We start from the raw sequence: 24143 nt of genomic DNA on the forward strand, positions 1-24143 counted from the left end.
GCGGCCTTTAAGCTCTTTTGCATGGCCGCCGCCTTCCCAGGGCTTCCGGCGTCTTCACCTGGGGGGGCGCCACCTCCCCAGGGCTTCTGGGGTCTTGCTCCGGCGTCTTCACCTGGTGGGCGGCGGCTGCTAAGCTCTTTGCATAGCCGCCGCCCATCCAGGACTTCCACGGCGTCTTCAGGAGCTCTTCTCCGCTCCTCCTCCGCCGTCGGACTGAAAGCCGCTGCCTCGCACTGACTTATATAAGTCAGCGGGAGGGGGCGGGGCGATGACGCGGCGAGCCGTGATTGGCTCGCGGCGGCCATCTTGAATTTCAAAAATGACGCTGAGGCGCCATTTTTGAAACTGGTACCGCTCCGCTGCCAAACTCTGCAAGAGAAAGGTACATTTCCGCCGCCTGCACCGCTGCCGCAACCCGCCGCCGCCCACACCGCCACCCGCCGCACCGCCGCCACAACCCGCCGCCGCCCGCACCACCGCCGCCTGCAACATCGCTATCGCTGGGAAAAATCGCTGGCCTCTAGCGATTTTAACTAACTTTACCAGCGACATAGCCAAAATTGACTTGCCGGCACTGACTATTTTTCCCAGCGATAGCGACTTAGCGGGGACGCGCATCGCTATCGCTGCCTGTATACACACGGAGCGATCTGCACTAACTTTCTGAGCGATTTTGACTATATAGTCAAAATCGCTCAGTTATATCGCTCCGTGTGTATGCACCTTAAGTGTGCTTACGATTTTGGCTTTTGTGAGATTTTGGCTTATGTGAGATGTCATTGACATGTGAGATGAACTAGATAGTACACCGATCTAGCAAGGATTGACTTGCCTGCACAGTCTATCTTTTCTTGCGATGCCGACCTGGCGGGGCCGCGCATCGGGATCGCAAGGTGACTTTCACCTTGCGATTTGCACTAACTTTTCTTGCGATTTTGACTATATAGTCAAAATCTCAAGAAAAAATCTCACCGTGTGTACACACCTTTTTACATTGCACATTAAACCAGAGGAAACACAAACCACTTCTGTGACCATTGTATGAAACAAGTAGAAACCAGAAGAAAAAGGTATTCCCTATTATGGGCACACTTGAACTATGTGACACTATACTTTAAGTCAAATATCAAACTGGTATTTGACCACTAATGTTAAAATATAACTTTTATTAGGATTGTCTTAAAACGTCTGCGAAAATATTGTGTACGTGATAACTAGTGCATAAATAAACAAAAAATGTGAAATAAACTAAAAATTCAGTCACTGCTGTATTTTCATACTTCACTCTCTCAAGTGTTTTGAATGTATCTGTTTTTGTTGCAAACAATCTCTTCTATACTAACCTATTGGAAGCAATAGTGTCCTTTATAAGTACCTCTGTGAGAACTATGGTGGATTAGATTGTCATTCTTAACGGACAATCTCTTATTCTTGGGAGTGTGCGCACCACTTTAACCAAGTATTATAGTCAGGCACTATTGTACCCTATATGATACCTATAACCATATTGTTTCCAATAGGTTAGTATAGAAGAGATTGTTTGCAACAAAAACAGATACATTCAAAACACTTGAGAGAGTGAAGTATGAAAATACAGCAGTGACTGAATTTTTAGTTTATTTCACATTTTTTGTTTATTTATGCACTAGTTATCACGTACACAATATTTTCGCAGACGTTTTAAGACAATCCTAATAAAAGTTATATTTTAACATTAGTGGTCAAATACCAGTTTGATATTTGACTTAAAGTATAGTGTCACATAGTTCAAGTGTGCCCATAATAGGGAATACCTTTTTCTTCTGGTTTCTACATGTATATAACTTATTCCCAGGAGCACCTCCCATAGGATCTAATTGGTAATAAAATAACAAGATTTAAATATATGGGAAAAAACTATATGTGACTGATTAATTATTGAACAGTATATACAGAGGTCTGTGCGACCCCCTTTTCTTTCCTTCTTTCCAATCATTGTATGAAACAATACAGACCAAATCACTTTACATATCCTGACTAGAATTAACAGACAATCCCAATTAACAGTTTAACATTCCAATTTAATATCACGTTCATCCAATTAGTAATTATTTAAAAAGAGACTGTTAAATGAGTAGACATACATTTCAATTCTAACCGCATCAGACAAACGTAATTGGTATGGTTTATGAAAGCGGACACCACTAAAAGTGCATCTAAAAATGTATTATTTTTTAAAGTAATAGCACATATTTGCTTTTTACTCTCTAAACTGCACAAAAATGGTGACAATTAGAATCTGATTTAACAGTAGTAACAAAATTATAATAAATATCAAGCTAGAACTTGGAAAAGAAAACCACAAACATTCAGTCATGGGGCTACTGTTTAATTCAGCAAAAAATAAAAATAAATTAATAATAATAATTAATGAATTAATCACATTTTACAGCTTTAATTATTTACAAACATACAGCAAACTTCTGAAAAATTGGAAAAAAACACAGGTGCATAAAAATAAAAACCAATGCATCACATGCTTGTGAGAAAGATGTGTTAGGTAAATATTGAAGAAAATTATTATAGATAAGTTATCAATGAACGTACTGGGGGAAATCAATTAGAAGTGAATTGATATAGCGCCTGGAATGAGTGCCCAGAGCTATTCAATTGCCTACGCCTGGTGGGATTTCTGTTTGTACCCTCCTGAGGTCCGAGCAGAAAACCGCTCTAACTAGTGCCTTGGGGCTAGCCACGGTAACAGCTTTGTGCCCAGAAAATGCAATTAACGGCAGTATAGCTATTAGAATAGCTAGTACACACTGCTCAATACAGGGCCTTTGAAATGCGTTCAATTTTATGTCCCCGTCATTGTTACAAATCTTTGGAACATATATTAGGGAGCAAATCGACTGAACCAATATGCAAGGAGAGGAGCAGAAGGATAGGAAACAGTGCTTAATAACCATACAAAATCCCTACCCTAAAGCTGCACGACCACAGGGAAAATATTTTTCTAAGGTACCTGCTCCTTACCCCATATCTTGAGCACCAGCTGTTCATCAGTCTTCACACGGTCCCTGCCAAGAAGACAGGGGGTGCACTTTCAGAGCAAAAGCATCACAACTGTCTGTCTGTAGCATTCTGTACTGTGAATGTAAGGTGTGTAAAATAACTGATTGGATTGGTTGCAGCTCATGTCCATTCAGGAGTGCCCATTTAGCAGCAGCAGATTCTGATTTAAATACATTGGGGTCAATTCAATTCTGCGCATATTGAATAGCGGTGGGAATTAGCTCCTGCTGCTATTCAATTCAGCGAGCTGTTATGTCGGAGGAGGACAGTTCTCGCGGACTAAACAGGGTGTTTTAAGTCTGAGAATGCCAGTTCTCATGTTAAGTGCTGGGCGCAGTGATGTTTCTGGCACGCTATGGGCAAAAAACAGCATTGCAGCAGAACTTTTGTCAGGGGACAAACCGCATTGAATTGAATAGCAATGGAAGCTCAGTACCAGTGCTATTCAATCCGCATTTAATTGACCTCGAACTAGGACTTGTTGCACTGATCAACAAAACTGATAACTAAGTCTGGTCAACATACAAGAGCTCAATTATTTTGAAGGACCTCAGAATGGCAGCATCTATTCACTAGATATATATTTATTTATTTTTAAATTTAAGATGAAAGAGCATACCTGGAACAGTCTGACTACCTAAACTTAGGATGAGGACAAAAAATAAATAAATAAATAATAATTAAAAAAAATGACATTTAATTAATCAGTTGTCCTTGCTGTAGCTCCTATGATAAATTAGCTATAAAAGTCAGACAATAACATGCACACGTCAACAATAGCTAAGGCACTACTCAGAAAAGAGTGGTTAGACGGCCCGACTGCAAAAAAGCCAAAGAAAAAAATTGCCATTGCCTGCAAAAAGTTTGTCAAATGAGGATACTGCAGAGATGAGGCAGAAAGTCTTGTGGTCTGACGAGACTAAAGTAAAAGTTTTTTCAGATGATTGTTAAGTGGTATGTACTGTAAGGCACAGATCAAACACTGTACCATCAACTGCTTTGGTTGCAGCGTAATTTAATGGAGATGATGTATATTTTTAGCAGCAGAGGTTCGCAATCTTGTTAGAAACCAGACATTAATCCCATCAAAATATCTGCGACAAGACGCAACTTCAGCAATTATGTGAAGTGGAATGGACATGTACTGCTCCATCTCACAACTGAAAGTTCAACTAGAATTATCCAAAAGTCTACGGAGAAGAAAATGGGAGGTACTAAACTGGAAAAAAGGATAGGACAACATTTTATAGCAGATAGTAAAGTGTAAATAAAAAAATATATATATATATATAAATTCTCCAGAAATGTTTCAACTTTTTTTTTTTGGGTACTAAAAACGTAAAGCCCTTAAAAAGAATTCCAAAATTAGGATAAGCCAATGAGACAAGAGTGTTTAATATAAGCCTCAACACTAGTAAAATTAAATCAACATCCCCCACATAGTAGGGATCAGGAGACACAAAGACCGAGCGCAGAGGCACTCACAGAGGGTGTTATTATGGGGAAGGCTCTGGATGCATGTTCTGTGTGTCAAGTAAGGACATACGGATGACTGGAAGGTTGAATGTATTTACAACATCTAGCAATGCCAACATCACAGGAAATGATAAGAAAATTACTATATAGTTATTAATAAATCAGAAACAACCAAAAGCCACAGGATAAGGCTCAAATGAGCATGTTACATAAAGAACAACCAGTCAGGTCTTCAACCGAAAGAAACTGAGTATCACTCTCATTAGCAAATGAATTCTGAATGCACACCCCCTGTCTCAATCACAGCAAGAAGCAACATGCTCTCTGACCCCAGGATTTGGAGAGAATACCAGATATTCCAAAGGAGCTTTTCTGTGTACAAATGTATATTAAACCAAATTATATGGGCAAAGATTAAGGGGTGCATTTTACAAATGTATGCTTTGCTGGAAGAACAACATTCTTCACCTTAAATAAGCAGTTGAGTTAGTGGAGAACAAAATGATTCTTTAAAATTGTAAAAATATTTTAACTCAGTTTTTTCCGGTAACAGGAAAGGTTTAACACCCCTGCGGTCTAGGGCAGCACTATGCTCAGTAGCCCTGGATCACAGTGCTTAGATCCAAATAGACCAGGGTGGTAACTGCATCGCGTCTGTATATTCTACTCTTGTTTACATGTGCTGAAGTTTCCTACCATGGGCCAAAGGCACACAGGAGGGGTTACTTGGCATCTGGTCTGTCCTCCACTGAATGAACACCTGAATGATATCACTAAGCTAATTAAGCATCTACCAATATATATGTTTGTTGTGAGAGGCAGAGAGGTTCCTGCATTAGGAGGAGGTGCAGGCCCTGACATGCCACAGGGAGCATTATGGGGTTGCTCCAAGGTAGGTAGCTCTTAGCTTAGATATATTGTAGTAAGGAGCCATTATCATGTGGCTCCTTGCTGGTTAATCTTAGACCCAGATTGGGGTAATGGAGGTGTGAGGTGTGGTGCCTCTGGACGGGCTGAGCTGGATGGCTTTAGTGTGGCATACCTTTACATTCTATTAACACTTTTCACTCATTAATGTTTTAACACTATTTCTATTTTAATTACATTTCATGTTTGTTTCACCCTCTCTATAGCTTTGGCTTCCTAAATACTAATTTATTAACACTATAATTTTTTCACTGGTATGCTACGCTTGGCTTTCTGGCTTATGCTGGTGTTTTGGGGTGCCACACCCTGCACCTAGATATAGCGCTAGGGACCCTAAATATACAGAGACGCCTTTATGCGGCTTTGGGGCTTAACCACACATTTGCGCAAATATGTGTAACGAAGATCTCTGAATTCTATTATTATGTGGGATTTATATCTGGTTACGGTTATCATTCAGGGTGCTGGGGGAAACCAATTGCCTTTTTTTTCTTGCTCAGAAATACCCCTCCCTTTCGAGCACCTGAATGATATCACTAAGCTAATTGAGCATCTACCAATATATATCTGTCCTCCACTGAGCCTGGAACGGATGTTTCTAAATACAGTTCTCCGCTTATACACTACAGTACGTCACTGCTAAATGTATTAGTGAAATATTTACAGATTTAATTGTTTTCACTATACAATAAAAGTAACAAAAAAACTATACTTAGGGCTTAAAAAGTTACATTTACACATCTGCTATATTTATGAACTACTACACCACACTATAAAACAGTGCCTCTCAGATGTGTTTTGCAATCAGTCTGTGTGAAAACCTGGTGCAAACTATACCAATTAAATGAAAGTTTGAACAATTTGCGCTTGTTTGGCAACATGGATAATACTCTTTGCAAAAGCATGGATGAAACAGATTATTAAAAAAAGACATCAGAAACGAAGGAGAGAACCAGCCCTTCAGATACAGTACACAAGAAAGCTGCTTTCATCAGAAACAAGCAACAGGCTGGATTACACAAACAATTTGTAGGTTAACAGTGTACCCTGTCTGTATATTCCATCCATTAGTTTGACAAAATTATATACAAATACATACATACACACACATATAGAAAGATAAATATAATTGAATGTTCATGTGATTGCCTCCAGCAGGGAAGTTCTAAGATTCATAGGGGTCAATTCAATTCGGCAACTTATAAATAGCGCCGGGAATTAGCTCCCGACGCTATTCAATTCAGCTGCTAGTTACCCGCAATTGCCGGGAATTCTTCTCTCATCCCCGGGGGGTGAGAGAAGAAAACCGACAAAAGTGCTGCCGCGTGGCCGGCGCGAGGCTGATTCTGTCGGGAATCAGCATCGCCGCGGGTAGTTAAGTCGGAGAATGCCCGTTCTCCCGACAAAACTACCTGTTAAGTCGGCGAGAACGGGCTTTTGCCGACTTAACTTTAGCTGAATTGAATAGCGTCGGGAGCTAATTCCTGGCGCTATTCTTAAGTTGCCGAATTGAATCGACCCCATAGATACAGTATATGCTGGTAACAAGTATGTGACGAGTGATTGAGCCCAGGAGCAAAGGAAACAGTTACTGTAAAAGTCTACATCACGTTTCTCTATCCATAAAGACCTACTTACTACGCGCTATACAGAAGGCTTCATTTCCATGATCTTTAATCTTTGCCACATCTTGATTAAAATGAAAACTGAACTTTTGTTTCACTAGGCAACGTAAAATAATCCAAATGAAACACTGCTGAGCCCACCCTTGCCAGCCTCGCCTCTTTCCAATAAACTCTGCCAAACCAAATGTGCAACTGAAATGGATGATATACCTCTGCCTGTTGTTAAGTAACTACCTGCTTTAAGGACATGACCTTTATTACTTTAAATGCACATGTTCTAGACCCGTGCATGTGAAACCTGACTAATAGGGTACTGCTGTGTAAAGCATTGGTGAAACGATTAATGTCACCCAAAATAAAATCCTGGGAGACAATAAAAACAAGCCATGTGATATTTGTTTAGCCAAGTTTGAAATGACTACCCTCTAAAGTCTAGACAGAACATCAGGGCCGTAACTAGGTGTGTGCCAGTGGTGCGTTGTACGCAGCGCATCTGCACTGAGGGTGCATCCGCTGGCACACACATGGGGCCGGGCTGCACACTGGCCCGGTTCTCACATTACATCAACTATGCAAGTACATTTACCGCCAGCCAACAGTACGTGACAGGGTTCGGGAACTTCCTGCAGCAGCCAGACAGTGAAGGGGTCGCAGACATAGTGTAGAGAGGACCCCAGGGCTGCCCTTCACTGTGCCTGGCGTGCTGTGAGCAGGGCAGCGCGTCTGTAAAAGGCGGCTGAGTTGTCACAAAAACTGGTGCGCAGAGTTAGGGATTCGCGCGGTGTGTGGGAAGCGGTACAGCTCTTTTGGACAAATTAGTGAAGAGGAACGGGGCACCTGCTCAGGAACGCTGCCAACGTCCAGGAGAGGGCCCGCATGGGACGCTAGCAGCAGCAAGAGGCAAGTGTGACACAGGGAGGAGTAGGAGGACTTTATTGCATTCCAGCTTTCCTGGGACTTCGGGCTGCATCATCCCCAGTATCCCAGCACCACTTCCCATGCGCTTCCAGTGGTATCCCAGCCATGCTCCTCCAGGTACCAGCTGCGATGGATAGTAGATCAGTGGGGATACCAGTGATTATGGAACCCTCCAGAGTGCGCTCTGTACTCGTGGAGCCTACCCATGCTCCCCCTGCAATATAGGTGGGTGGGTTGTGTCCCCTCTATGCACCAGTACAGAACTTGTCTGCACACCCTGTACTCTTACCTACAGGAGATGTGTAAAATGGGGGCTCTGCCTGTCGTACTGTGTAAAAAAGGGGCACTGCCTGTCGTACTGTGTAAAAACACACAGCGCTAAAATGTCTAGTTACGGCACTGAAGAACATACATACATAATACCCCTTTCAGACATATGACCCGGAAATTTCCCTGCTCAGTCCCGGGTTTTTCATCTTTGAAAAATCCCGGGTTTTTGCTGGAGACCCCTTTTACACTAAAGCTGAGACCTGGGAAATTCCCGGGTAGACCCCTTTCAGACATAAGCATGGTCTGCGCTGGTAGTCAGGGCAGACCAGGTTACTCTCATGTCACACACGTCACACTCGTACATGTCTTACACACACATCTTACACATACACTCAAACACGCATGCCAAATTCATACACACACACTCACCACAACACACTGCCTCTCTGTTAGCTACATCAGCTGCTTCTACAACTACAATGCAGCACTGACTACAGCAGCCGGCACACGCCCCTTCCAGGCATCCCCTCCCCTTCCAGTGGTCAAGCGCCAATCAGAGGCATGTAGATGCGAGCTGGGAACAAATTCCCGGATCGCACCTTTCAGACCTAAGCCGGGTCGTCTTCCTGGGACTTAAGTCCCGGGAAAAACCCTGGTCAATTGCAGGGTCGGCCTTTCACACATGCCAAATTCCCAGTATGATGCGCGTTCATGTACAAAATCCCGGGAATTTGGAGCATGTCTGAAAGAGCTATCAGTGACCGTGGCCTGCAATAGATGGCATGCTGCACTTGGCTGTGAGACAAGTCTGTGACAGCAGCCACTTGTCACTGTTCTTATGTGATCAGTAAGACAATGGCAAAAGGTTTCCAGACATGAACCACGTAGTAGCACCCAATGGTTTTTGATGCCAATACTGCCAGTGGTGCTCACAAATATGTGGTTGCAGACATTAAGCCAAATGTATATATTTTTAAGTGACAGCACTGAACAAACCCTCTGGGATTGCTAGATGGGCTTCATGGCAATGCTATTTTTATAGTTCAGATTGTAAATGTTTTCATGTACTTGGTACAATACTGTTACATTTCTACTTATGGTTAATGTACCAGCCTTTTAGTCACAGTCCTTCATTTAAAGCTGTTGACACAGCGATACCAGCAAGCTGTACTGTACTATACAAAACCAAACCAAAAGAAAGAGTTAATGATTTTTTTTTTGTTGTAATTCTGCTCAGCAATGTTTATAATAGTGGTATACTGTAAAGCTGGGTGCACACTAATCAATAATAAGATTTTACTCACCGGTAAATCTATTTCTCGTAGTCCGTAGTGGATGCTGGGAACTCCGTAAGGACCATGGGGAATAGCGGCTCCGCAGGAGACTGGGCACAACTAAAGAAATCTTTAGGACTACCTGGTGTGCACTGGCTCCTCCCTCTATGACCCTCCTCCAGACCTCAGTTAGGATACTGTGCACGGAAGAGCTGACACAATAAGGAAAGGATTTGGAATCCCGGGTAAGACTCACACCAGCCACACCAATCACACCGTATAACTCGTGATACTTTACCCAGTTAACAGTATGAAATATATCTGAGCCTCACCAACAGATGGCTCATAACAATAACCCTTTAGTTAGGCAATAACTATATACAAGTATTGCAGACAATCCGCACTTGGGACGGGCGCCCAGCATCCACTACGGACTACGAGAAATAGATTTACCGGTGAGTAAAATCTTATTTTCTTCGACGTCCTAGTGGATGCTGGGAACTCCGTAAGGACCATGGGGATTATACCAAAGCTCCCAAACGGGCGGGAGAGTGCGGATGACTCTGTAGCACCGAATGAGCAAACTCAAGGTCCTCCTCAGCCAGGGTATCAAACTTGTATACTTTTGCAAAAATGTTTGAACCCGACCAAGTAACAGCTCGGCAAAGTTGTAACGCCGAGACCCCTCGGGCAGCCGCCCAAGAAGAGCCCACTTTCTTCGTGGAATGGGCTTTTACAGATTTAGGGTGCGGCAGTCCTGCCGCAGAATGTGCAAGTTGAATCGTGTGACAGATCCAGCGAGCAATAGTCTGCTTAGAAGCAGGAGCACCCAGCTTGTTGGGTGCATACAGGATAAATAGCGAGTCAGTTTTCCGGACTCCAGCCGTCCTGGAAACATATTTTCCGGGCCCTGACTACGTCCAGTAACTTGGAGTCCTCCAAGTCCCACGTAGCCGCAGGCACCACAATAGGTTGGTTCACATGAAAAACTGATACCACCTTAGGAAGGAATTGGGAACGAGTCCTCAATTCCGCCCTATCCATATGAAAATCAGATAAGGGCTTTTGCATGACAAAACCGCCAATTCTGATACACGCCTGGCCGACGCCAAGGCAAACAGCATGACCACTTTCCACGTGAGGTATTTTAGCTCTACGGATTTAAGTGGCTCAACCCAATGCGACTTCAGGAAATACAACACCACGTTGAGATCCCACGGTGCCACTAGAGGCACAAACGGGGGCTGAATATGCAGCACTCCCTTAACAAAAGTCTGAACTTCAGGCAGTGAAGCCAGTTCTTTTTGGAAGAAAATGTACAGAGCCGAAATCTGGACCTTAACGTAACCCAATTTTAGGCCCGTAGTCACTCCTGACTGTAGGAAGTGCAGAAATCGACCCAGTTGAAATTCCTCCTTTGGGGCCTTCCTGGCCTCACACCAAGCAACATATTTTTGCCATATGCGGTGATAATATTTTGCGATCACATCTTTCCTAGCCTTAATCAGCGTAGGAATGACTTCCTCCGGAATGCCTTTTTCCTTTAGGATCCGGTGTTCAACCGCCATGCCGTCAAACACAGCCGTGGTAAGTCTTGGAACAGGCAGGGCCCCTGCTGCAGCCAGGTCCTGTCTGAGCGGCAGAGGCCATGGGTCCTCTGAGATCATTTCTTGAAGTTCTGGGTACCAAGCTCTTCTTGGCCAATCCGGAACCACGAGTATAGTTCTTACTCCTCTCCTTCTTAGTATTCTCAATACCTTGGGTATGAGAGGCAAAGGAAGGAACACATACACCGACTGGTACACCCACGGTGTTACCAGAGCGTCCACAGCTATCGCCTGAGGGTCCCTTGACCTGGCGCAATATCTTTTTAGCTTTTAGTTGAGGCGGGACGCCATCATGTCCACCTGTGGCCTTTCCCAATGGTGTACAATCATTTTGAAGACTTCTGGATGAAGTCCCCACTCTCCCGGGTGGAGGTCGTGCCTGCTGAGAAAGTCTGCTTCCCAGTTGTCCACTCCGGGAATGAACACTGCTGACAGTGCTAACACATGATTTTCCGCCCATCGGAAAATCCTTGTGGCTTCTGCCATCACCATCCTGCTTCTTGTGCCGCCCTGCTGGTTTACATGGGCGACCGCCGCGATGTTGTCTGACTGGATCAGCACCGGCTGGTGTTGAAGCAGGGGTCTAGCCTGACTTAGGGCATTGTGAATGGCCCTTAGTCCCAGAATATTTATGTGTAGGGAAGTCTCCTGACTTGACCATAGTCCTTGGAAGTTTCTTCCCTGTGTGACTGCCCCCCAGCCTCGAAGGCTGGCATCTGTGGTCACCAGGACCCAGTCCTGTATGCCGAATCTGCGGCCCTCTAGAAGATGAGCACTCTGCAGCCACCACAACAGCGACACCCTGGCCCTTGGAGACAGGGTTATCAGCCGATGCATCTGAAGATGCGACCCGGACCACTTGTCCAACAGATCCCACTGGAAGATCCTTGCATGGAACCTACCGAATGGAATTTCTTCGTAAGAAGCTACCATCTTTCCCAGGACTCGCGTGCATTGATGCACCGACACCTGTATTTGTATTAGGAGGTCTCTGACTAGAGATGACAACTCCTTGGCCTTCTCCTCCGGGAGAAACCCTTTTTCCTGTTCTGTGTCCAGAACCATACCCAGGAACAGTAGACGCGTCGTAGGAACCAGCTGCGACTTTGGACTATTCAGAATCCAACCGTGCTGTTGTAGCACTTCCCGAGATAGTGCTACTGCGACGAACAACTGCTCCCTGGACCTCGCCTTTATAAGGAGATCGTCCAAGTACGGGATAATTATAACTTCCTTTTTTCGAAGGAGTAACATCATTTCGGCCATTACCTTGGTAAATACCCTCGGTGCCGGGGACAGACCAACGGCAACGTCTGGAATTGGTAATGACAGTTATGTACCATAATTCTGAGGTACTCCTGGTGAGGAGGGTAAATGGGGACATGCAGGTAAGCATCCTTGATGTCCAGTGATACCATGTAATCCCCTTCGTCCAGGCTTGCAATAACCGCCCTGAGCGATTCCATTTTGAACTTGAACCTTCGTATATAAGTGTTCAAGGATTTCAATTTTAGAATGGGTCTCACCGAACCGTCTGTTTTCGGTACCACAAACATTGTGGAATAGTAACCCCGGCCTTGTTGAAGGAGGGGTACCGTGATTATCACCTGCTGGAAGTACAGCATGTGAATTGCCGCCAGTACTACCTCTCCTCGAGGGCAGCAGGCAAGGCTGATTTGAGGTAACGGCGAGGGGGAGTCGCCCCGAAACTCCAGCTTGTATCCCTGTGATACTACTTGCAGAACCCAGGGATCCACCTGTGAGCGAGCCCACTGGTCGCTGAAGTTCCCGAGACACGCCCCCACCGCACCTGGCTCCACCTGTGGAGCCCCAGCGTCATGCGGTGGACTCAGGAAGCGGGGGAAGATTTTTGATCCTGGGAACTGGCTGTCTGGTGCAGCTTTTTCCCTCTTCCCTTGTCTCTGTGCTGAAAGGAAGCGCCTTTAACCCGCTTGCTTTTCTGAAGCCGAAAGGACTGTACCTTATAATACGGTGCTTTCTTAGGCTGTAAGGAAACTTGAGGTAAATTTTTTCCTTCCCAGCTGTTGCTGTGGATACGAGGTCCCAGAGACCATCCCCAAACAATTCCTCACCCTTATAAGGCAGAATCTTCATGTGCCTTCTAAAGTCAGCATCGCCTGTCCACTGCCGGGTCCCTAATACCCTCCTGGCAGAATGGACATTGCATTAATTCTGGATGCCAGCCGGCAAATATCCCTCTGTGCATCCCTCATATATAAGACGACATCTTTAATATGCTCTATGGTTAGCAAATAGTATCCCTGTCCTGACAGGGTAATAGACCACGCTGCAGCAGCACTATCCATGCTGAGGCAATTGCAGGTCTCAGTATAGTACCTGAGTATGTATATACAGACTTCAGGATAGCCTCCTGCTTTTTATCAGCAGGCTCCTTCAAAGTGGCCGTATTCTAAGACGGCAGTGCCACCTTTTTTGACAAACGTGTGAGCGCCTTATCCACCCTAGGGGATATCTCCCAACGTGACCTATCCTCTGGCGGGAAAGGGTACGCCATCAGTAACTTTTTAGAAATTACCAGTTTCTTATCGGGGGAACCCACGCTTCTTCACACACTTCATTCACTCATCTGATGGGGGAACAAAACACTGTCTGCTTTTTCTCCCCAAACATAAAACCCCTTTTTTGTGGTACCTGGGTTAATGTCAGAAATGTGTAACACATTTTTCATTGCCGAGATCATGCAACGGATGTTCCTAGTGGATTGTGTATATGTCTCAACCTCGTCGACACTGGAGTCAGACTCCGTGTCGACATCTGTGTCTGCCATCTGAGGTAGCGGGCGTTTTTGAGCCCCTGATGGCCTTTGAGACGCCTGGGCAGGCGCGGGCTGAGAAGCCGGCTGTCCCACAGCTGTTACGTCATCCAGCCTTTTATGTAAGGAGTTGACACTGTCGGTTAATACCTTCCACCTATCCATCCACTCTGGTGTCGGCCCCACAGGGGGCGACATCACATTTATCGGCATCTGCTCCGCCTCCACATAAGCCTCCTCATCAACCATGTCGACACAGCCGTACCGACACACCACACACACACACACACAAGGAATGCTCTGACTGAGGACAGGACCCCACAAAGTCCTTTGGGGAGACAGAGAGAGAGAGTATGCCAGCACACACCAGAGCGCTATATAATGCAGGGATTCACACTACCCACAGTGATTTTTCCCGTATAGCTGCTATAATACACAGATTTGCGCCTAAATTTACTCCCCCCCCCCCCCCCCCCCCTTTCTTTTTAACCCTTTGAGCTTGAAAACTACAGGGGAGAGCCTGGGGAGCTGTCTTCCAGCTGCACTGTGAAGAGAAAATGGCGCCAGTGTGCTGAGGGAGATAGCCCCGCCCCTTTTTCGGCGGACTTTCTCCCGCTTTTTTATGATCCTGGCAGGGGTATTTTTCACATATATAGCCTCTGGGACTATATATTGTGATTATTTTGCCAGCCAAGGTGTTAACATTGCTGCTCAGGGCGCCCCCCCCCAGTGCCCTGCACCCATCAGTGACCGGAGTGTGAGGTGTGCATGAGGAGCAATGGCGCACAGCTGCAGTGCTGTGCGCTACCTTGTTGAAGACCGAAGTCTTCTGCCGCCGATTTTCAGGACCATCTTCATGCTTCTGGCTCTGTAAGGGGGACGGCGGCGCGGCTCCGGGACCGGACGATCGAGGTCGGGCCCTGTGTTCGATCCCTCTGGAGCTAATGGTGTCCAGTAGCCTAAGAAGCCCAAGCTAGCTGCAAGCAGGTAGGTTCGCTTCTTCTCCCCTTAGTCCCTCGTAGCAGTGAGTCTGTTGCCAGCAGATCTCACTGAAAATAAAAAACCTAAAATATACTTTCTTTTCTAGGAGCTCAGGAGAGCCCCTAGTATGCATCCAGCTCAGCCGGGCACAAGATTCTAACTGAGGTCTGGAGGAGGGTCATAGAGGGAGGAGCCAGTGCACACCAGGTAGTCCTAAAGCTTTCTTTAGTTGTGCCCAGTCTCCTGCGGAGCCGCTATTCCCAATGGTCCTTACGGAGTTCCCAGCATCCACTAGGACGTCAGAGAAATATATTAAACAATAATCGCTCATTTCACCCTTTTAAGCGATATCGTTTGTAACATCGCCCAGTGTGTACGCACAATCTCGGTAACTAGACCCTCTGTCGTCTGTACATGCAGGTCGATTTTGACCATCGTTGACTTTGCATGTACAGCACGGAGGTAAGATGACGTCACTGAACGATATCGTTCGCAATATCGTTCAGTGCTTATGCACTACCTCGTTTGGCCGGGAGTTCAAGAGTAAACACTGACGATATCACATATCCTGTAGGGTTTACCAAGCTTTAGATGCATGGTAGCTGCACAATATGCCTTGTGACCAGCAGGGATGGTCAAAAACTCCGCCAAACCATATAGATAAAAAAACTGCAGAATTAATATAGCTGAATTCATGTCTGTAACAGGTCTATCATGAAGGGGGGGAGCTAAAATCTACAAGAAGGCAATTTACTAATCTCAATGTGCAAGAATACACCGCACAAAGGTTTCAGCATCCACAGTCTCACATTGGGGCATATGTATTAACCTGGAGAAGGCGTAAGGAAGTGATAAACCAGTGATAAGTGCAAGGTGATAAATGCACCAGCCAATCAGCTCCTGTTAATTTACATATTGGAGCTGATTGGCTGGTGCGTTTATCACCTTGAACTTATCACTGATTTATCACTTCCTTATGCCTTCCCCAAGTTAATACATCTGCCCCAATGTACCCACAATGTGTAATTCAGACCTGATTGTAGATATGCTAAATTTATGCGGCCCCTAAACGGCGGCCAAATGCCTCTGGCCCTCACAGAGACCACCTCTGCCTGTCAATCAGGCAGAGGCAATCGCAGGGCAGAGACAGACGTCTGCTATCTGTCATGTGCCGGCGCACTGCGGCACCAGCGCATGCGCAGTTCAGACCTGATCGGCTGCTGTGCGAAAATGCACAGCAGCGATCAGGTCTGAATTAGGCCCAATGAGCTAAGTCAAAACCTGCAAGTGAATAGCCCACTCATTAGGACTGCAGGCGAGGTAGACTCCAATTGTAAAGCGCAACGGAATTTGCTGCGCTATATAAGAAACTGTTAATAAATAAATAAATAATAGACTCCTCTGTGGAAGAGAATTGCAAGAGATTATATTAGAAAGATTGTATATATATATATAGCTAACTGTTCTTTTGCATGAAACGCAATACGTGGGCATTTGGTATGTACTTCGAATCCTCAGTTAAGTATTAGCACAAGCTATGCAAAAGAGAGAAAAAAAATAAGATTTTACTTACCGATAAATCTATTTCTCGTAGTCCGTAGTGGATGCTGGGAACTCCGTAAGGACCATGGGGAATAGCGGCTCCGCAGGAGACTGGGCACATCTAAAGAAAGCTTTAGGACTAGCTGGTGTGCACTGGCTCCTCCCCCTATGACCCTCCTCCAAGCCTCAGTTAGGATACTGTGCCCGGACGAGCGTACATAATAAGGAAGGATATTGAATCCCGGGTAAGACTCATACCAGCCACACCAATCACACCGTACAACTTGTGATCTGAACCCAGTTAACAGTATGATAACAACGAAGGAGCCTCTGAAAAGATGGCTCACAACAACAATAACCCGATTTAGTTAACAATAACTATGTACAAGTATTGCAGACAATCCGCACTTGGGATGGGCGCCCAGCATCCACTACGGACTACGAGAAATAGATTTATCGGTAAGTAAAATCTTATTTTCTCTGACGTCCTAGTGGATGCTGGGAACTCCGTAAGGACCATGGGGATTATACCAAAGCTCCCAAACGGGCGGGAGAGTGCGGATGACTCTGCAGCACCGAATGAGAGAACTCCAGGTCCTCCTCAGCCAGGGTATCAAATTTGTAGAATTTAGCAAACGTGTTTGCCCCTGACCAAGTAGCTGCTCGGCAAAGTTGTAAAGCCGAGACCCCTCGGGCAGCCGCCCAAGATGAGCCCACTTTCCTTGTGGAATGGGCTTTTACAGATTTTGGCTGTGGCAGGCCTGCCACAGAATGTGCAAGCTGAATTGTACTACAAATCCAACGAGCAATAGTCTGCTTTAGAAGCAGGAGCACCCAGCTTGTTGGGTGCATACAGGATAAACAGCGAGTCAGACTTTCTGACTCCAGCCGTCCTGGAAACATATATTTTCAGGGCCCTGACCACGTCAAGTAACTTGGAGTCCTCCAAGTCCCTAGTAGCCGCAGGCACCACAATAGGTTGGTTCATGTGAAAAGCAGAAACCACCTTAGGGAGAAATTGAGGACGAGTCCTCAATTCTGCCCTGTCAGAATGAAACATTAAGTAAGGGCTTTTATATGATAAAAGCCGCCAATTCTGACACACGCCTGGTTGAAACCAGGGCTAACCGCATCGTCACCTTCCATGTGAGATATTTTAAGTCCATAGTGGTGAGTGGTTCAAACCAATGTGACTTAAGGAACCTCAAAACAACATTGAGATCCCAAGGTGCCACTGGAGGCACAAAAGGAGGATGTATATGCAGTACCCCTTTTACAAATGTCTGAACTTCAGGTACTGAAGCCAGTTCTTTCTGGAAGAAAATCGACAGGGCCGAAATTTGAACCTTAATGGACCCTAATTTTAGGCCCATAGACAGTCCTGTCTGCAGGAAATGGAGGAAACGACCTAGTTGAAATTCCTCTGTAGGGGCCTTCTTGGCCTCACACCACGCAACATATTTTTGCCAAATGCGGTGATAATGTTTTGCGGTTACATCCTTCCTGGCTTTGACCAGGGTAGGGATGACTTCATCTGGAATGCCTTTTTCCTTCAGGATCCGGCGTTCAACCGCCATGCCGTCAAACGCAGCCGCGGTAAGTCTTGGAACAGACAAGGCCCCTGCTGGAGCAGGTCCTTTCTTAGAGGTAGAGGCCACGGGTCTTCCGTGAGCATCTCTTGAAGTTCCGGGTACCAAGTCCTTCTTGGCCAATCCGGAACCACGAGTATCGTTCTTACTCCTCTCCTTCTTATGATTCTCAGTACTTTTGGTATGAGAGGCAGAGGAGGGAACACATACACTGACTGGTACACCCACGGTGTCACCAGAGCGTCCACCGCTATTGCCTGAGGGTCCCTTGACCTTGCGCAATATCTGTCCATTTTCTTGTTAAGACGGGACGCCATCATGTCCACCTTTGGTTTTTCCCAACGGTTTACAATCAGTTGGAAGACTTCTGGGTGAAGTCCCCACTCCCCCGGGTGGAGGTCATGCTGAGGAAGTCTGCTTCCCAGTTGTCCACTCCCTGAATGAACACTGCTGACAGTGCTATCACATGATTTTCCGCCCAGCAGAGAATCCTTGCAGCTTCTGCCATTGCCCTCCTGCTTCTTGTGCCGCCCTGTCTGTTTACGTGGGCGACAGCCGTGATGTTGTCCGACTGGATCAATACCGGTTGACCCTGAAGCAGAGGCTTTTCTTGACTTAGGGCATTGTAAATGGCCCTTAGTTCCAGGATATTTTTGTCTCCAGGCTTGACCATAAGCCCTGGATATTCCTTCCCTGTGTGACTGCTCCCCAGCCTCGCAGGCTGGCATCCGTGGTCACCAGGACCCAGTCCTGAATGCCGAATCTGCGGCCCTCTAGAAGATGAGCACTCTGCAACCACCACAGGAGGGACACCCTTGTCCTTGGTGACAGGGTTATCCGCTGATGCATCTGAAGATGCGACCCGGACCATTTGTCCAGTAGGTTCCACTGGAAAGTTCTTGTGTGGAATCTGCCGAATGGGATTGCTTCGTAGGAAGCCACCATTTTTACCCAGAACCCTTGTGCATTGATGCACTGAGACTTGGTTCGGTTTTAGGAGGTTCCTGACTAGCTCGGATAACTCCCTGGCTTTTTCCTCCGGGAGAAACACCTTCTTTCTGGACTGTGTCCAGGATCATCCCTAGGAACAGAAGACAAGTCGTCGGAACCAGCTGCGATTTTGGAATATTGAGAATCCACTCGTGCTGCCGCAACACTACCTGAGATAGTGCTACACCGACCTCCAACTGTTCTCTGGATCTTACCCTTATCAGGGAATCGTCCAAGTAAAGGATAACTAAAATTCCCTTCCTTCGAAGGAATATCATCATTTCGGTCATTACTTCAGTAAAGACCCGGGGTGCCGTGGACCATCCCTACGGCAGCGTCTGAACTGATAGTGACAGTTCTGTACCATAACCTGAGATACCTTTGGTGAGAAGGGTAAATTTTGACATGAAGGTAAGCATCCTTGATGTCCCGAGACATCATGTAGTCCCCTTCTTCCAGGTTTGCAATCACTGCTCTGAGTGACTCAATTTTGAATTTGAACCTCTGTATGTAAGTGTTCAAAGATTTTAGATTTTAAAATCGGTCTCACCGAGCCGTCTGGCTTCGGTACCACAATAGTGTGGAATAATACCCCGTTCCATGTTGCAGGAGGGGTACCTTTATTATCACCTGCTGGGAATACAGCTTGTGAATGGCTTCCAAAACTGCCTCCCTGTCAGCGGGAGACGTCGGTAAAACAGACTTTTGGAAACGGCGAGGGGAATACGTCTCGAATTCCAATTTGTACCCCTGAAATATTACCTGAAGGATCCAGGGGTCTACTTGCGAGTGAGCCCACTGCGCACTGAAATTCACTGAGAACGGGCCCCCACCGTGCCTGAACTTGTAAAGCCCTAGCGTCATACTGAGGGCTTGGCAGCGGTGGAAAAGGGTTTCTGTTCCTGGGAACTGGCTGATCTCTGCAGCCATTTTCCTCTCCCTCTGTCACGAGCAGAAAAGAGGAACCCTTTTGTCCGCTTGCCAACCAGGACTGCGCCTGATAATACGGCGTCTTATTTTGAGAGGCGACCTAGGGTACATCCCCTTTTTTAAGGCAATACTTCCAAATGCCGTTTGGAATCCCTGACCACTTTACTAGAATACAAAACACTTATACTTGATGCCAGTCGGCAAATATTCCGCTGTGCATCATGCATATATAGAAAAGCATCTTTTAATTGCTCTATAGGCAATAATATACTGTATCTAGGATATCAATATTTCCAGTCAGGGAATCCGACCACGCCACCCAGCACTGCACATCCAGGCTGAGGCGATTGCTGGTCGCAGTATAACACCAGTATGTGTGTAAATACATTTTAGGATACCCTCCTGCTTTTTATCAGCAGGATCCTTAAGGGCGGCCATCTCAAGAGAGGGTAGAGCCCTTGTTCTTACAATCGTGTGAGCGCCTTATCCCCTGTAGGGGGTGTTTCCCAACGCACCCTAACCTCTGGCGGGAAAAGGTATACTGCCAATAACTTTTTAGAATTATCAATTGTTATCGGAGGAAAACCCACGCATCATCACACACCTCATTTTATTTTTCAGAGTCAGGAAAACTATAGGAAGTTTTTCCTCACCAAACATAATACCCCTTTTTTGGTGGTATTCATATTATCAGAAAAGTGTAAACATTTACCATTGCCTCAATCATGCAATGTGTGGCCCTATTGGAAATCACGGTTGTCTCTTCACCGTCGACACAGGAGCCAGTATCCGTGTCGGCGTCTGTATCTGAGGTAACGGGCGCTTTAGAGCCCCTGTATGAGACGTCTGGACAGGCACAAGCTGAGTAGCCGGCTGTCTCATGTCAACCACTGTCTTTTATACAAAGCTGACACTGTCACGCAATTTCAACAGTACATCCACTCAGGTGTCGACCCCCTAGGGGGTGACAACACTATTACAGACACTCTACTCCGTCTCCACATAATTTTTCTCCTCATACATGTCGACACAAAAGTACCGACACACAGCACACACACTGGGAATGCTCCGATAGAGGACAGGACCCACTAGCCCTTTGGGGAGACAGAGGGAGAGTTTGCCAGCACACACCAGAGCGCTATATATATATATATATATATACAGGGATAACCTTATATAAGTGTTTTTCCCTTTATAGCTGCTGTATTGTTTATACTGCGCCTAATTTGTGCCCCCCTCTCTTTTTTAACCCCTTTCTGTAGTGTAGTGACTGCAGGGGAGAGCCAGGGAGCTTCCCTCCAACTGAGCTGTGAGGGAAAATGGCGCCAGTGTGCTGAGGAGATAGGCTCCGCCCCTTTCTCGGCGTCCTTATCATCCGTTTTTTTTATATGTTTTGGCAGGGGTTAAATGCATCCATATAGCCCAGGAGTTATATGTGATGCATTTATTTTAGCCATATAAGGTTTTATCGATTTATTGCGTCTCAGGGCGCTGCCCCCCCCCAGCGCCCTGCACCCTCAGTGACCGGAGTGTGAAGTGTGCTGAGAGCAATGGCGCACAGCTGCGGTGCTGTGCGCTACCTTATCTGAAGACAGGATCGTCTTCTGCTGCCGATTTCACCAGACCTCTTCGCTCTTCTGGCTCTGTAAGGGGGACGGCGGCGCGGCTCCGGTGACCCATCCAGGCTGAACCTGTGATCGTCCCTCTGGAGCTAATGTCCAGTAGCCTAAGAAACCCGATCCACTCTGCACTCAGGTGAGTCCGTTTCTTCTCCCCTTAGTCCCACGATGCAGTGAGCCTGTTGCCAGCAGGTCTCACTGAAAATAATAAACCTAAACTAAAACTTTCACAAAGAGCTCAGGAGAGCCCCTAGTGTGCACCCTTCTCGTCGGGCACAGAAATCTAACTGAGGCTTGGAGGAGGGTCATAGGGGGAGGAGCCAGTGCACACCAGCTAGTCCTAAAGCTTTCTTTAGATGTGCCCAGTCTCCTGCGGAGCCGCTATTCCCCATGGTCCTTACGGAGTTCCCAGCATCCACTAGGACGTCAGAGAAAAAAGTTTTAAAAAAATAATTATTATTATTATTATTATTATTATTATTATTAATTCTCAAACCATGCTCTTTTCGTTTTGAAAAACAAACAAACATGAATTTGCTAAATAAAAATGTCCTGGTGGAAGTCCCAGTTAAGCAAATGCTCAAATATTGACACAACCAAGTATCACAGATGACTATTTGGGATCCAGGAGTTAAGTCACTGCTGAAATATACACGAATGCGTGATAAGTAGAAAAAGGTACGGCTAGCTACACAGAAAATAATATGATGGGGAATGAAATGAAGAAGTAAATCAAAAGAAGATAACTATGAACTACATCCCAGTGTTTTCTAGACACAAGTGTTAACAGGCACAGCACACACACAAATGGCAACAAGAACAATGATCTATATTTACTTGCACAGAAGATGCATCTTACAGCAATGCCTTACTTTACACATCTATGAGGAGCTATTGCTAGAAAGGAGAACGTATAAATTCCCAAGTACAGTATAAAAGACAGTTACATAGGGCAGTGAATTTTTAGTTATGTTTGTTTCAAGTATATAAGCAGATAATATAGTGCTGCAATGCTCCTGACACAGTACTACACATTCCATACACATAATAGTGCTGACTGAGCACTAATGCAATTACTCACCTTCGCCTGCCCTAGTACAGCCCACAGAAAAGAAACTATAGTCTACTGTACGATACAATGCATTGTGTTTACTACAAAGCACATCAAATGGCGGAGAAACCTCCAATAAACTAAACCTAAGCAGTAACATATAAACCAGTGTATGTGTAGCTGTGGCTCTTGTAAATTACAATTAAAAAAAAATCGAATGACCCCTAGATCACCCTGCAGCAGTTCTTCATTAAAATAAAATAAAAAATAAATAAAAAAGTCACAAAAGAACCAATATGATTCGTGGCCAATTGGCAGCAACTCTCAACACATGAGGAGGAAACCACTAATAGGCAACTAAACTTAAACCAGAGGTGCATTACCCTGCCCTGATATATCCAGAAGGTGAACAGACAAACTGAAAATAGTAAGCATATCTCAAAGCTAACACGAAGACCACTAGACAATAACGAGGTGGAATGTCAAATTGTCCAGTGTGTACGCACTACTGCGTGGTCCTGTGCGTCTTTAATTGCATCTTCAGATCTGCCTGATATCTTGATATAGAAAGTGTTTGGAGATGCACTAACCTGACATTAGAGAAAAATATATATGTGTGTGTATATATACCAATGTATAAACTGAATGCGCCCGATCTTGTCCGATCTCGGAAGCTAAGCAGGATAGGCATGGTCAGTAACTGGATGGGAGACCACTTGGGAATACTAGGTGCCGTGGGCCCCATTACAGGAGACCTCTATCTGAAATCCTTCGGGGATTCTCCCCTTTTCATTATTTCTGCATAGAAATGGCACAGACTTTATCCTGAATAAGTCCTCTTACACCCAGTGAGCATTGCATTCCGTAGATTTCAACATTGGAATACTAAATTTTAAATAAGATTTCACCCCAATAACTTGAACCTCATTTGATAAACAGGTACTCAAGTTTTTTATTTTAAATTAAAGTTCAGTACACAAATTTTAAACAAAGAAATAAAGTTAGGTTTAAAAAAAAAAAAAAATCACACACCTCTAATATGAATTCAGTTTTATTGTAATTATTACATTTTCAAAAGAGCGCTCCCAAAGAGAGTTGTTTATTTTTTCTTTCATACTGATATCTTGAGATATCTGAAGATATCTTGAACGATTTTGTTCAAATCTTCTAGTGTGCAAGCACTACATGATATATATATACATATATATTTTGTAAACGACCTAATGATGCATGCTATATCATTAGGTCGTTCCAAGGATTGCACAATGTGTACACACTGTATAGTTTGTTCTGAAGTTCAAGGGAAACTGGGATGACCATCACGTCATTTGCATATCATCTAGTGTGTACCCAGCTTTAGTTTAATTTATGTCAGTTTATCGGATCTTTGTCCTCTTCCAAAGCTTAATCTGATTGGGAGTGAATAGCGAACACAGATCACCTCTTCTATGTCTAGAGAGAACAGAGAATTTTAAGAAGCAGACCATAGTAATTAT

General features: G+C 45.2%; 1 protein-coding gene across 17 annotated transcripts in view; it reads right to left on the reverse strand.

Moving 5' to 3' along the window:
* Positions 1-24143, reverse strand: part of PARD3 (par-3 family cell polarity regulator) — a 919963-nt gene that overhangs the window by 890701 nt on the left and 5119 nt on the right. The gene's annotated exons all lie outside the window — the stretch shown is intronic.

This window comes from Pseudophryne corroboree, chromosome 5, assembly GCF_028390025.1.
Source record: "Pseudophryne corroboree isolate aPseCor3 chromosome 5, aPseCor3.hap2, whole genome shotgun sequence".
Lineage (NCBI taxonomy): Eukaryota > Metazoa > Chordata > Amphibia > Anura > Myobatrachidae > Pseudophryne > Pseudophryne corroboree.